The sequence below is a fragment of the Jaculus jaculus genome, chromosome 9 (genome assembly GCF_020740685.1).
Source record: "Jaculus jaculus isolate mJacJac1 chromosome 9, mJacJac1.mat.Y.cur, whole genome shotgun sequence".
Classification (NCBI taxonomy): domain Eukaryota; kingdom Metazoa; phylum Chordata; class Mammalia; order Rodentia; family Dipodidae; genus Jaculus; species Jaculus jaculus.
This window is the reverse complement of record NC_059110.1, coordinates 7,924,875-7,940,714: the sequence shown is the minus strand read 5'-3', so window position 1 is coordinate 7,940,714 and position 15,840 is coordinate 7,924,875. Positions and strand designations below refer to the sequence as shown.

Sequence of the window (15,840 nt, the reverse complement as noted above, 5' to 3'; positions counted from 1 at the left end):
GTCCTAAGTCATATTTAATTTACTTTTATCTCTGTAATTTTCAGCTTTCGTAAGTGACTCCAATTTCATGCACTCATTTGCTAATGCCATTCAGCTGTGATTTCAATGGCTCATTAAGCTGAGCCTAAGGCACAATGTCAGTGCCTGTGGAGCCGCAGGACAGCTAATTAGTAATGCTTTCTTTCCTTGAAGTTCTAGACAAGCCATGCCGGCTGTGAAGTCTGAGGGGCCAGGTTCTAATTCCCTAATGAAAACTCTTGCATGACATCTATAATGTCACCCATTCTTCTTCCAGCATGAGATTTTTCTAGGGCAGCTGCTGGTGTAAAGTGGCCACCCTTGAGGGAATCCCAACTGCTGCTAATGCAAAGGGACCACCATGTCTCTTCCTCCCCCCGCCTCCCCACCCTGTCCACCCAAGAGGATGTGAGGACGACACATGCTCCATCTCTCCTAGATCCTGATGGTGGACAGAAAATCAGATCCAACAGCCTATTGCAGATGGTAATGAGCTAAATTTTGAAACGCTGCATAACATTTAGGCACTTTCTACCTCACTCCTGAAGATGGGTCTATCCAGTCTCTCACAACTACTGAGGCAAACACGTTTTAGGGCCGGGTTGCCACCCTCAGTCAGTTAAAAGAAGTACAGGAGCCTCAGCCATGGCCTCCCGGCCTTACACTTGGGGTTCCCTGCACTGTCTTTCCTCCTTTCTCTTCCCCCTCCTGCCTGCTAAGTGAGAAACTCCAAGGGCTCATGGGAAACTAAAGTCACTTCCTCTACCCCAGATTTTCTCCTTCTTCTTCCAAATGATGGTGTAAAAATAATCCAGCCTGGGCTCCATGAGACCCTGACCCAAACAAACAAGAGAATATCATTAGTAGTTATTGCCAAGGTTCATTTAGCATTAATGTCAAAGGTAGAAACCAAAGGGGGTGGTGGTTGGGGGTGGCAGGAGGAGGAGGCAGTGAATCACTTGCAAATGGTGCCCAGGCATAAATTTCAGGAGGGTGAGTAGGTGCTGGGCTTTCACAGGCCTCTGCTTTATGAAGGCAAATATGTACAGGTTGCCATAAAGGACAAACAAGTAAAATACTTTAGGCATCCGTGGTGGGTATAAAACTTAGGATAAATGGGTCCCAGAGAGCAAGAGTACTCAAAAATGTGAACACTGATTTTCAGAAACATCGAGAACTTCAGAAGACCAAACAGGAGCCGTATGGAGAGGGGAAGATGGGAGGGCCTCTCCAGGAAAGAAGACATCTGGTCTTCAGCAGAAAAATGTTGACCCAAAAACATCAAAAGAACAAGCAGTTCCCACCTGGAGGGAGATGGGGGCAAGACAAGTGAGACACCTTAACCCCCCCCCCCCGGGGAACAAAGGGGCGGGGGCAGGCCCTCCAGGTGAAAATGAGGAAACATATATGTAGAGTTCAAGTTACGGTACATATTTCTGGAGAGCTGAAACCATGGCTTGTTGATGGATCCAATTACCAGACAAACACCAGCTTTTAACAATCTTCCTGCGAAAAAGAATGGAGATTCAATTGTGAAAGTTGTGAAAATTGTAAGAAACCTCGAGGAAACACAAATAATAGGAGTATGTTGTAAGTGAAGGTGTGGCAGGGATATTAAAAGCACTTCAATCCAATGTTGGACGCTCAGCTACTCTACAAACCTGAGAGACTGCAGGATGCTGAAGCTCTCGCAGATCCCCCGGACGCACTCGTGTCCCAGGCCAATCCACCGAGATTATTTGTAGAATTTGAGGGTGCTGGCCTCAACACCTCTGGATGAGAAACGCCTTGCTTTGTTACTGAATCACCATTTCAAGAACCTGGCCAAGAATTCTGCAACTCTGTTCAGTGCAGCGGTCAGCAAGTGGCTGCCCTGGAGTTCTGGGAGAAGGCAGGGTTTGAGGTGGCCCCCCTCACTTGTGTTTGGATCCCTTTAAACACACCTTTGTTCTCAGTCCTTCTCTTATACAGATGATGCATTTTGACAATGTTAGTGTATAATGGAATTGATGTTTGTTTTCTGTTTGATTTTAAACAGGGAAAGTAAAGGGAGTGACAGCTCCTTATTTTTTCTTTTTCTGTTTTCATTTCAAAGTTCCTCCCAGGGCAGTCAATGACGGGCAGCAGAAGGACATGCTGGAGAGTGTTTTCTGGTTTGGGTTTTTTGGTTTTTCGCCTAGTTGACAAGGCTGCTTTTGAATGCTGGCGGTCCCAGTCCTTTGACACCTCCCACGTTTAGAACTTACGTGAATGATTCCAGGACCAGAGGTGCAATTCAGCGCATGTAACTGAGCACTGGTCCATTTGTGCTTGAAGAACCTATCTTTGCAGGTCCTCCAAGTTGTCCCCTAGGCATCTCATCTTCGTTCGAGTTATTGAAGGATGGAGGCTTGGTTCATGGTTCGAGTATTTGTATCTAACGCACATTTTGACACAATAGACGTGACGCATTGTGTGGCTACCATGTTATGCAAAAGTCAGCCTTGTGGAAGTTATTTTACAGATCTTCAATAATTTTTTCCCTTCTATGGAAACAACTCCAAATAAGTCATGCTACCTCCAGTAGCAATTTTATTTGGCTGCGATGAATTTATTTTATTTTATTTTATTTATTTATTTATTTTTATCTATTTATTTATGTATTTTGATTTTCCGAGGTACGGCCTCGCTCTAGCTGGAATTTACTATGTAGTCTCAGGCTGGCCTTGAACTCACGGCAATCCTCCTACCTCTGCCTCCCGAGTGCTGGGCTTTAAAGGTGTCCACCGCCACACCCAGCTTTATTTATTTATTTATTGTAGGGAGAGAGAGAACGAGGCAGGCAGAGAGAATGGGTGCATGAGGACTTCCAGCCACTGCAAACGAATTCCAGATGCCTGCACCACTTTGTGCATCTGGCTTACATGGGCCCTAGGGAATCAAACCTTGGGTCCTTAGGCTTCACAGGCAAGTGCCTTAAGCACTAAACCATCTCTCTAGCCCCTGAAATAAAATTTTTAATGGATGCTGAATGTTCAGTTTGCTGCTCAAAAGAAATACTAGCTGACAGCAAGAGTTATTCTTACTAACTATATATATTTTTAAATGAAATCAACCATGCCTGGATAGATGGTTGAGCAGTTTAGAGCACTTCCTGTGTCAGCTTGAAGGCCTGAGAGACTGCTTGATTTCAGTCCCTAGGACTCACATAAACTGCTGGGTGTGACCATACCCATCTATAAGCCCAGTCCAGTAAAAGAGCAGAGATCAGAAAGTTGATGGAGTATACACACACACACACACACACACACACACACACACACGATTAATCAACCATGGATGACCCCTCATTAGACCATTGCACACTTGCAATGGAAGGTCAAGTTGATTGAGCTCTGTCAATCCACAGCGAGGGAGGCTGCAGTGAAAGTCAAAGCCAGAATGGACCACAAAGGCAGGCTCAAGAGACCAGCAATGGTTTCGAAGCAACCAAACATGAAGAGCCAGTAGCCAAAAGTGTTAAAATCCAGTCATGGTTTTGAATCTGAAATGTCTCTTACAGTGCCGTAGGTGGGCTCTTGTTCCCCACCTGATGGCAAAATTTTGGAAGTCTTTTGAGGTCTTGTTGGCAGAAGCAGGTTGGCCAGGGAAGGGACTTTGGAGGTCATCCATGCCCCTGGTCCTGGCCCACGCTCTCTGCTTCCTGGTCATCCACAGTGTGAACAGCCTCTGCCACACGCTCCCACTGCCGTGCAGAGAGCCGCTGTGCGTGCTTTCCCAGCCATCATGGACAGCCACCCTCTGAAACCATGAGTCACCATAAAGCTTCCCACCCACAAGCTGTTTCTCTCAGGCCTTTTGTTACAGCAGCTCAAAAGCAACTGCTAGGGACCTCATGGAGGACTCTGCACTCAGCTGAAAATGAGAGTCAAAGAAAGAACAAGAAATCTGTGCGGACCAATCGAGTACTTCCGTGCCACGGGGCTTTTCATGGTGTTTTCAAACATTTAGTTCCTCTGCTGTTTGCTGTCTAAAGAGAGGCCCTTCGGCCACTGTGGATACATAATGTCTGCATTTTTGCATGGTCAAAATGTTACTACATTATTTTTTAAAACCATGTAGGACATTATCAGCCCAGAGAAAGTAATCTTATTATTCAAACTGGAATGCTTTATTTTTCCATATTTACTGGATTTACCATGGAAATGGGGGGATAGATAATCCTTGGGTAAGCAGACGACATAAATACTGGCTTGGGGATGTTGTTTCCAGCATGGGAAAGAATAATTGGCTGGAGAATGGTAAATGATGACCTTCCATTCCGAGGCATAATCTTGCTAATGTCTCACGACCTCTCCTCTTCCATGCCCCTAACCCCATGAATCTTCCATGCTTGTCCTAACCCTTTGATTCTGCCATCTACTCCACAGCTAACTCCAAAGTATTTGCAAGGCAGTAGAAATACATTAACTACAATTGCATTTGCTTATTTTATTCCTGTGAAAGAGGTTGAATGAGATGAGAAAAGAAAGGAAAAGCTTTTCTTATGCTGGAGAGATGGCTTAGTGGTTAAGCACTTGTCTGTGAAGCCTAAGAACCCCAGTTCGAGGTTCAATTCCCCAGGACCCAAGTTAGCCAGATGCACAAGGGGCACATGCGTCTGGAGTTTGTTTGCAATGGCTGGAGGCCCTGGCACGCCCCTTCTCTCCCTCTCCCTCTCTCTCTCTCTCTCTCTCCCCCTCCCTCTTTCTCCTGTCACTCTCAAATAAATAAATAAAAATAAATAAATTTTTTTTTAACAAGAAAAGCTTTTCTTCCATTGTCAAGTCCTCACAATGTAGTGTGTGTGTGTGTGTGTGTGTATGCATGCGCATGCACGCTTGGACCGGTGGACTTGGTGCAAGAGATCATAACTCTTTTTTGTTTTATTGTTTTTCGAGGTAGGGTCTCACTCTAGCCCAGACTGACCTGGAATTCACTGTGTAGTCTCAGGGTGGCCTCATACTCATGGTGATCCTCCTACCTCAGCCTCCCAAGTGCTGAGATCAAAGGGGTGCGCCACCACGCCCGGCTTCATAACAAGGGCAGCTGTAGAATCCCATTGAGATATTTATTACATGTGTGAGAGATCTTAGCATTTCTGAAGGAAAGCATCATTTGGTCCAAGTTCTGGCCTTCTAGAACAGTCCACACACCTAAGCCATGCTACCTTGGTGTTGGAGTCTCTGACTGAGGAATATATCATTTCCAAGTGGGTGTCTGCAGCTCCCTGGCTCCATGGCAAATATGGGTCCTTAAAGCAGAGTGTGACAGACCTCAAATCGTTACAAATGCATGCACGTGTCACCTTACCAAAAAGAAAGAGCCTGAGACATGACCCAACTTATGCTCCTAAATTGTCAGAAGAAAAAAAAAGCCAGAAAAAGTATAGTAATCTTTCTAGTGTGATAAACATGTGTAGCTTGTATGTTTACATACCCAGAATATGGTTTTCAAGTTCAGGCATGGAATGGTATGGCCTTTGTGCCCTGGCATATACCCCACGAAGTGCTGCCATGGCTTCCCACCTCGCCCTCTGGATTGAGACGGCCCACATTCCAGCTCAGCGGGCAGAGCCCAGCTCTCCCTCTCCTTCGCACTGATACTAACATCAACCACCGAGATCCCTGCCTGGCAGCTTTGATGTCCTTAACCAGCTAAACCTTTGGGTCCCATGAAGCCCCAACATCTTGACTGTTACCTGTCACCACCCCCCTATCTCAGCCATAATAATGGGCAGTGTCATTTTATGGTCTTAAACCCCAAGTGACCGCTGTACCTCCAGGGCTCAGTGATTCAACCTGTGACCCAGCTCGCTGGGGTCCCCTGTTCTGTGACAATAAACAGCTTGGTCCCATCAAAGTCAAGGCTGGTGTTGTGTATTTCTTCATTGCCCTCGACCCTGTGGATCCTAGCTCTGAGCCCAGGGCAGCTGGATTGTTGGGGCTGCTTCAGGAAACCTCCAGTGCCCTCTGGTTTTCAGTAGATTGACAAGCAGGAAGTCATGAAGGCTGGTCATGTGGTATTCGTGTCTCTCCTTTTGTAGGGTTCGGGCATCAAGCACTCGCTCCGTGTCCTTGACCCTGAGGCTTAAGGATGATAAGGGCTCTTTGCTGGTGCTGGGTTAATGGTACATCACTGGCCTGTGCTGTTTTCTGTTGGGCTTTGAATGTAAAATGTCCCCCCAGAGGCTCATGTGTCCCCAGATGGTGGCCCTGTTTGGGAAGGTTGGGGAACCTTTAAGAAATGGAGCCTTGCTGAAGGAAGTGGGTACTTGGCACTGGGGTCAGGCCTTAAGGTTTTGTGGTCAGGCCCCACTTCCTGTTTGTCTCTCTACCTTCCTGCCTATGGTGTGAGGAGGCTTCCTGCTCCTGCACGTTTTTCTGGATCCTAATTAACTCTGCCTTCTGGATCTGTAAGACAACATAAACTCTTTCCTTCCCTAAGCTGTTTCTGGTCAAGTGTTTGTTCATAGCAAAAAGAGATTAACTCAGCCAGGCGTGGTGGCTCATACCTTTAAGCCAGCACTTGGGAGTTAGGGGTAGGAGAATCACTGCAAGTTCGAGGCCACTCTGAGACTACATAGTGAATTCCAGGTAAGCCTGGACTAGAGTGAAACCCTACCTCAAAAAGAAAAGAAAAAAAAAAAAAGAGGGCTAGAGAGATGGCTTAGTAGTTAAGGCACTTGCCTGCAAAGCCAAAGGACCCAGGTTCAATTCCCCAGGACCCATATAAGCCAGATGCAGAAAGTGGCACATGCGTCTGGAGTTTGTTTGCAGTGGCTGGATGCTCTGATATGCCCACTCTTTCTCTCTCTCCCTCCCTCTTTCTCTCTTTCAAATAAATAAATAAAAATAAAAATATTTTAAAAAAGAAACAGAGAGAGAGAGAGAGAGTAACTGAGGTGGTTTCTTTAAAGACTATCCATACTTTAAGAAGCAATCATATATTAAACCTTCCTTAGTTACCGGTATGTAATGGGACATCTCTTCTTGCTGGGATGCTTGGAGTCCACTTTACCCTTGAAGCTGCTGCGGAAAGACAGTTGATTGGAAACCACTGCAAGTCTGCTGGAATAATATCGTCTGCCCTTGCCTTTCTGCCCTTTACTGAGCAAAGAAAATAAGGCCATTGCAGCAGTCTAGCCGGAAGTGCTCAGAGGGTCACACGCACACACACACACACACACACACACACACACACACACACACAATCTGTGGATCATCTCTTGTTCTCTCCTCCCGTCCCCCGCCGTAGTGGGTCATTCTGGTGTGTCTGCCCCTGGGTTAATGATTTTCCTACTCAAGTATTCAGTGGAATGAATGGCTTAGCCTCTAAACCTCAGCTTGGCTGGGGCGGAGGACATGGCTTCTGACTCTCTTGGAGTGCTGGCGTCCCCCGGGCATGCCTTTTCCCACCCACCCTGGTGGTGCCAGCCACCATTGCTTCACAGGCACCTCTGATTACCCTCTGTACATTTCCAGACAGTATAATGGAATTTACAGAAGGCTGTAACATAACCTTTTAATTGAACACGCCCTGGGGAATTCCTTTGAAAATATTTCTGGGTTTGGGTGGGTTTCTGTCCCAGCCTTTGCCCGCACACAGAAGATTCACATCGAAGGAATTCGTGGAAAGAAACTGCCTGGTGGGGTTGGAGTGATTGTAAAATGTTGCAGTTGATTGACAAGTAAGGAATGGTCAGCTATCAGTTCAGATGGGAGGAAAGAATATGAAAAGAAGAGGAAGAGAAACCCAGCAACTCAGCCAAATAAAGCTCTTCCAAGGACAGTGTCTGTGGGGTGCTCTGCAAGTGGGTTCCTCTGATAAATTCCATCCTTACCACATGCAAGAATGAGACACAGAAGCAGGGTGTGGTGGTGCACGCCTTTAATCCCAGCACTCGGGAGGCAGAGGTAGGAGGATCGCCATGAGTTCAAGGCCACCCTGAGACTCCATAGTGAATTCCAGGTCAACATGGACTAGTGCAAGACCCTACCTTGAAAAAAAAGAAAGAAAGAATGAGACACAGAGCACAATAAAGTCAGAGATAGTCACAGTCTTGGGGCAGAGAAGCTTGTCTTTATTCCATAAAAGTCATAAGACTGTATTTTCCCCCTTTGCTATAAGATCGAATTACACAAGGACTTTGGGAGGGAAGTGAATAAGCTTGGGCACTTTGGTTGGAAGGTTTAGGGATAAAGAAATTCTTTCTTCATAGTCAATATCCACTTTTCTAGAAAATTTGTTTCTTCAGAAGATAATGACCTTCTTTTCTCAATAAAAAATGGTGTTTAGCAGTAATTTAAAACAGATTATAATTGTACAACCAAATCCATAATTACTTAGTAAACATGAGACTGGGACGTTATGTGGCGGTGACTGTAGGTGTTTAAGGCAATGTATGTATGTGACTGCAATTTTAAAAGGCCCCTTTCAACAAAATGTGGCCATGCTTGATACTCGGCTTCTACTGGGCCACCCAGGATAGTGGGGTTTAAGGCAAATAAATGGTTTCGTAAAAGATGGATGCAAAGAAAGGCAACTGCTCCAAGTACTAAAACCGCTGAACACAGAAGAGGCTACTTTACAGGTTCTGGGGTGCTATACTATACAGAGTTTTTTCAGACCATCCCATGCCCATGCGCAAAGCAAAGAATTTCTATCAATACAGCCTTGCACCTGACCGCACCGTGGAAAACTCATGAGACCCGTTCCTGCTGGTGCTGGGTCTGGCCCGGTCCCCTTTCCCACTGGCCCTGCTCGGTAGCTCCTCCTGGAACCCGCGGCATGAAGCCTGTCTGACACTTGCTAAATGCTTCTGGGTAGGTGTTTACACACCCATGCGCCGTAGTCCAATAGTAAATGCAGCTAAAACGCGCTGGAGGAATGTTAGTCACAATGATGAGCTTAAAAACATCAGACTTGGGCTGGAGAGATGGCTTAGTGGTTAAGCGCTTGCCTGTGAAGCCTAAGGACTCCGGTTCGAGGCTCAATTCCCCAGGACCCACGTTAGCCAGATGCACAAGGGGGCACATGTGTCTGGAGTTCGTTTGCAGTGGCTGGAGGCCCTGGCGTACCCATTCTCTCTCTCTCTCTCTCTCTCTATCTGCCTCTTTCTCTCTCTGTCTATCACTCTCAAATAAATAAAAATGAACAACAAAAAAATTTAAAACATCAGACTTGAGGCTCTAACTGGATTACCCGTAGCTTTTAATTCTCCATAAAAGAAAGCCCAGGGCTAGACAGATGGCTCAGCAATTAAGGCGCTTGCCTGAAGAGCCTAATGACCCGGGGTTCGATTCCCTAATACCCATGTAAAGCCAGATGCACAAAGTGGTGCATGCATCTGGAGTTTGCAGCAGCTAGAGGCCCTGGCGTGCCCATTCTCTCTGCCTCTTCCCCAACTCTCTTTTTCTGTCTCCCTTTGCAAATTAATTAATTGATTAATTAAAGAAATAGCAAAGAAACACCCCTCTTTGAAAGGCCACTGGTATGAACCCCTTTGTGTGTGTGAATGGGTGTGTGTTGTTTGTGTGTGTAGGCCAGAGGTCAACAATGAGTGTCTTCCACAGTTACTCTCCACATTAGTTTTTTTTTAAAAATCCTTTTCTTTCTTTTTAAAAATATTTTTATTTATTTATTTATTTGAGAGCAACAGACAGAGAGAGAAAGAGGCAGATAGAGAGAAAGAGAGAATGGGCGCGCCAGGGCCTCCAGCCACTGCAAACGAACTCCAGATGCGTTGGCCCCCTTGTGCATCTGGCTAACGTGGGTCCTGGGGAATCAAGCCTCGAACCAGGGTCCTTAGGCTTCACAGGCAAGTGTTTAACTGATAAGCCATCTCTCCAGCCTCCACGTTAGTTTTTGAGGCAGAGTCTCTCTCTGAACCTAGAGCTCACTGATTCAGCTACAATAGATGACAGACAAGACCCAAGGATCCTCCTGAATCCACCTCCTGAGTGTTGGGGTGACGGGTGTGTGCCATGTCCTGGGTTTGACGTGGGTGCAGGGATCTGAACTCAGGTCTTCATCTTGTGTGGTAAGCACAACAGAAGTCTCTTTTAAACCTCGTCTTTTGTCACATGACCACTCTGTCATGCATGCCACTGTACCCTAGACTGTCCGGCCCTGTTCCCTTTTCCATAGGTTACTGTTGAACACCTGAAATGTAAATTGAGCTGTACAATAAGAACACACACACATATATGTATGAATATGTATATATACTTGGTTTTTCAAGGTATGGTCTCGCTCTAGCCCAGGCTGACCTGGAATTCACTATATAGTCTCAGGGTGGCCTTGAACTTGCAATGATCCTCCTACCTCTGCTTCCTGAATGCTGGGATTAAAGGTGTGCACCACCACACCCGGCTCACACCATATTTTTAAATATTGATTTGAATAGGAAAATAAATATTGCATTTGTAATTTTTCATTGTATCATAGTTCGACATTGAATTGATAATATGTGGCTAAAACAAAGCATACTTGTTGCTTTCTTCTGTTTTTATTTTAAATTTTGTGTGTGCAAATATGTGGGAGTTCTCTGTGGGGGAGGAGTGCGTGCGCGTGGGTGCAGGTGGAGACCAGGGGACAACTTCTGGTGTCATTTCTCAGGTGTTGCCCATCTTTTTTGAAACAGGGTTTTGCACAGGCCTGGAATTCACCAAATTAGACGTTAGACTGGTTGGCCATCAATCCCGTCTCCGCCACCCTGGAATTAGGGTTACGAAAAGCACTCCAGCACACCTGACTGCTTCATTTGCTATGGGCTCGGGAGTGTCACCCCAGACCCTCATGCTTGCAAGGCAAGCACGACGCCGACTAAGCTATCTCTCCAGGCCTCTTTCTATTGCTTTTTAAAGTAACTACTAGAAAGTTTTAACCACATATATTGCTTGCCTCTGTGGCTGGCCTTGTACTTCTATGAGATTGAAGCTTTCCCCTACAGGTCACCTAGTTATTTAAATGACCACAGAGGCCAGCTGGTAACAGACGGTGCTTTTGTGATGTCCATGGGGCACTGGTGGGGACTCTGAGGGGCGAGAGCACATGCCTGAGAGGTGGGCATTCTCGGCAGTGGCTCATCCTGGGGAGACAGGAACGTGGTACAGTTATCTTTTGGACCTCCTAAATGTTTAGAGAGAATTTAGAAATCCGGATCGTACATGTGTGAAAGGCATGTATTCATGTGTACGTGTGTGTGTGTGTGTGTGTGTGAATTTTCCAAACTTTAAGTGTTGGCAAGTGCTGTATACATTTTTAAAAACTAAGGTAACAAGACACTGGTTGGCCAAACACAACATCTAAGGGGCCAACCATGGCAGAAAGGCTGGCAGCATACAGCACCCAGCTCCGTCTGTTCCTGCCAGGCCTGGCCCGCAGCAGCCGCCCTCCTTACCAGCCTCCCAGACAGGCTGTCTCGTACCTTTGCATCCCCAGTGCCTCAGCAAAGGTGTCTGCAGATGCCAAATAGATGGCTATCCAATGAACGAATGAATGGATTCTAGAATGTTCTTGTCTGGAAGTTCTTAAACAGGAAATGGTTTCCTCTCTTTCCCGGGGGCTGAGCTGTGGTCCTGCCCCGAGGGAAGCTTGAGGAACCATTTATTACACGTCCCAAGAGACTCCTTGTTTAATCCAGCCTTCTAGAAAACATCCACTTCTGGCTGGCGAGATGAATTACTGAAGGCACAGGTTGGAGTTGGTGCCGAAAGCTTAAAGCAAAATATATTTACACACAAATGCTGAAATATGATTCTAAAATGAATCCTGAATTTTAACCTGGAGCCTGGGAACCTCAAGGGCCCTTTGAATTCTTCCTGTCCAAGATCCTTGCTGCCCACAGGAGAGGACAGCACTCATTAGGGATATATTACCAGGGAAAGGGACTCGTTAATGTCACCAGGCTGGGGTCCAGGTGGGACATGAACTTGGTCCTGTGGTCAGGGCACCTGTGGCATCAGGCAGAGTTGGACACTCTTATTTAAATCCAGTGTCCTGACTCATCAGATAAGAGAGCTGAGAATGGACGGGATTGTGAAACGATTCACTTCCCAGCAGGCTTACCTCGAATGGTTCCAACATTTTCCAACTGCTTGAGACTTCCATGCTTCAGGCAGGGTTTTTTGTTTTTTATTTACTGATTTAAAGAATGATGATTTATGTTTCAACTGCAGGAGTCAAATGGCCTTTTCCCAAGCTCTGCCACACTGTCACCTTAGAAAGTGTCGCATGTCCAGTCTGGGCCTCACACTGCCAGGAGGAGCTGGCTGGAAGGTGAAGACACCCAGCCACGACACGGGCTGTAAGGCGAACCCCTCGCTCCTCTTGCTTCTGGACTGCGTTAGCCTGAGGAATCTCTCCCTTTGAAAACTTTGCGCTTTCTAAATAATAATAATTCTACGTATTATTTTAATATCCCAAGGGCCTGTTGTCAGCATGTGAGAACTCAGCTAAAGTGCCCGCCAGGAAAACAAGGGGAAAATGGTGGCTGGGGGAAGGAGAACGATGCGCGTGCCTGTCTATGAGCGCAACGATGGAACCTGGGAGCTGGGGGCATTTGCCAAACTGGAACTGTACTGGAGGCAAGAGCTGGTTTCCCAGCTGCCAGATTCTCAACTCGGAGCTCTGCCCTTGGCTCCTCCCGGGACCTGGGTGACTCTAGCCATGGCCACGTGACTACACACCCAAGGCAGGGTGTGTACAGGTAAGACCATGCCCAAGACCACTGCCTGTCTGCGCTTGCACTTCCTGTGGGTCACAGCACAGCTCATGGTCACTTCTGTGAGGAGCAGACTGGTTTCCAGGCACCCTGATGAGACCAGCTTTCAAGAATAACGCTTCTGCCCACTTTCTGTTTCAACCAGGTCACACGGAGGTGCAAGGACACAGGAGTCGCGGGGACTTTGATGCGTCCTCCGGGCTGCCCACGTGGGCAGTAGAGGAGAAACAAGGCTTGCAATGCCCATGTAACAGCTGCTTTTCTCAACCCCAGGACTCATACCTGGCAAAGCCATTCCAGGAAGGATTTTATTTGCACTCATCATCATGGAAAGGTGGCGGGAGCGGCTCCTGTCCTTGGAAGTGGGAACATGAGTCTGCCTGTTCACATCTCAGTGGATCAGGCAGCACAGAGAACTCTGCCAAACCTGGGATGCTGGAACCCTAAGGCTCCCATATTCTGGTGACCCACTTCCTCCCACAAGGCTTCACCTCCAAAAGGTTGCACAACCTCCTAAAATAGTGTCACCAGCTGGGAACCAAGTGTTCACACCCAAAGCACAACAGTCCAGATGCCATAGCTACTCCACAGAAAGTCCTTCTGACATCAGGCATGAAAATGGCAGAGGGCTGGAGGAATAGCTGAGCAATCAAGGCGTTTGCTTGCAAAGCCAAAGGACCCAGCTTCGGTTCCCCAGGACCCACATGAGCCAGATGCACAAGGAGGCATCTGGGGTTCGTTTGGAGTGGCTGGAGGCTTTGCCGTGCCCATTCTCTCTCTCTCTCTCTCTCTCTCTCTCCTCTTTCTCTGTCAAATGAACAAATAAATATAAATAAAGCAAGTCACGGGTTCATATCCAAGGGGAGGGTGCTCATGAGGGCATGGATGTCAGGGTGGATTATCAAGTGCCATTTCAGAAACATCCCGCACCGTCAGGAGTCTCGCAGTTTCCCTGGCTTCTCAGTGGTGCTGGGACGTGGCCCTGGTTTCCAGTGATCCTAGGGACATGACACTGGGGCCTGAATCTCCCCACCACTTGAGGGTGGAGTTCTGCCTGAAACAACCCTTTATCAAGAGCCCTTGGCTTAGAAAAGACCAACCTACTGATTATCCTATAGCTTCTGCCAGAGGCTCTCTCTTAGGGTCCACACACAGGTCCCAGGCTGACTTTGGGGTGCTTTCCCAGGTAGGTCCCTACCTGCTTCCCAGCTGCCAGCCTTGGCTATGCCACTGCCCTCCACGTTGGGCCCAACACTCCAGCCCTCACCGCCCCCCCACCACGTCCTCAGTTGGAAGAAGTGGGGGGCGTTCTTTTCAGAGCTTACTGCCTCCTCAGTGACTGAGGTTTGGAAAATCCATTCGTCCTTTGACGTGGAGTTGGTGGCATGTAATGCAGCCTGAACGAGATTATCATATCCATCAAACGCACCAAAGCCAAGGAGGACATCAGTGGAAATATTGCGCTTAGGATATCATCAGTAGCCAGCCAGGACGTGAGTCACGCTATTGCAGTTTCTTATCTTCCCTCTTCCAAGCCCAGTGAAAGAGAGGAACATCAGCCAGGCCCTGCTCCCAAACCCCTGTGACCAAGGACTTGCTCATGAACACACCGCTTGGGGACAAAGAATTTCCAGGCCCAGGCAGCGTAGCCAGCTCCACAATGACCAGCTCCCACGGTGGGATCCAACATCGCAGCACAGGAAGTGTTTTCGAGATGGGTCACTCTTCTCAGGGCATGAAGTGGGCAGTCCCTCTGGGACCAGAGGGTGATGCCAAGATATTCTAACCTCTATCTCATAAAGCAGAGAATCCTTCTAGACCACAAAGTGCCTGACTTTCCAGCTCCAACATACTGAATGTACAGCCACCACCAAGCAATCCTACATAGTCCCAGGAGGGCAAAGAAGGCCTGGTCATGTCATCGTTGTGAGATGCTGGGCGCCGTACGTGTGTAGGAAAGAGCAGAACTTCAAAATACATAGTCTACCCTTATGCCTTGGCTACTTTTCTCATTGCTGTCGTAAAACTCCAGGAAGGAAGGGCTTGTTTTGGCTCACAGCTGTAGGTGACGCTGTGTCCTGGCAGGGACAGACACAGCAGAAGGAACATGAAGCAGCTGGTCACATGACACCCATCATCAGGAAGCAGAGAGCCATCAAATGCTGAGGCTTAGCTCACTTTCTCCCTTTATCAGATGCAGGACCTCAGCCCATAGAATAGTGTCACCCACAGGGCGGGCCTTTCCACTGTCGCTAACCTACTCTTTAGAAGTCCCTCACAGACATGCCTGGGGATTTGTCTCCTGGCTGGTTTTCGATCCCATCAAGCTGCCAGTGGAGACTCGGCAGCTCACCTTCCATCTTGCAGACCTGAAGCGGTATTCTTCCTACTGTCCCAGTAAGTCCAGCCGTGGCCGTGGTCCTGCTCCTCCGAGGCACCAGTGAGTCTAGGCCATTGTCATAGCCTCTCGGCCAGGAAGGCAGAGTCCACGGTTGGAGCATGACGCACGTGTCTCCCTGTAAACCAGAGCCTGACCACCCCAGCGCCACACCGAGTCACCTAGAATCAGGGAGAGTCTTGTACGGTGCTGGGGCGCTGGCTACCTCCATTTCCCATCATCCAGCGGGGGGGACATTTAACAGAGCTGTCTCCCTCACATCGTCTTGCTCGAGGCAGGGACAGGACTGTTCCGAGAAAGATGAGGAAGCACGAGCGTTCCTGCCTCTGGTCCCCACGGTGGGACAGCCCTTGGTGCTCTTCTGGGCCATCTTGGATGAGCTCCTACTGGTAGTGGCTGAAGAAGATTTTCTTGCTTGAGCTTGGTCTGTGAAGAGTGAAAGGATGCCAGTCGAAAACACTGCCAAGTGCAGATGTATGCACTTCAAAGACCTCTTATTTTTTTTCTGTCGGTGGAGACATGGAATCCCAGACTCTCTTTCAGTTCCAAATTGTCAAGTTGCTGATGGTGCACTCTTTCTTACAGTTTGTTTGGAGAAGGCAGCAAACGTAGGAAAAGGAAAAACTGTATTTTCCCCCAAGTGAGCTTCCTGAATTCATGGAGTGTATGATTAAGTGGC

The 15,840-nt window shown here is 47.7% G+C and overlaps 1 pseudogene; it reads left to right on the top strand.

Annotated features, from left to right (window-relative positions):
• Window positions 1–983: 983 nt before the first annotated feature.
• LOC101607880 lies at window positions 984–15,580 on the top strand (annotated as a pseudogene).
• Window positions 15,581–15,840: the final 260 nt, after the last annotated feature.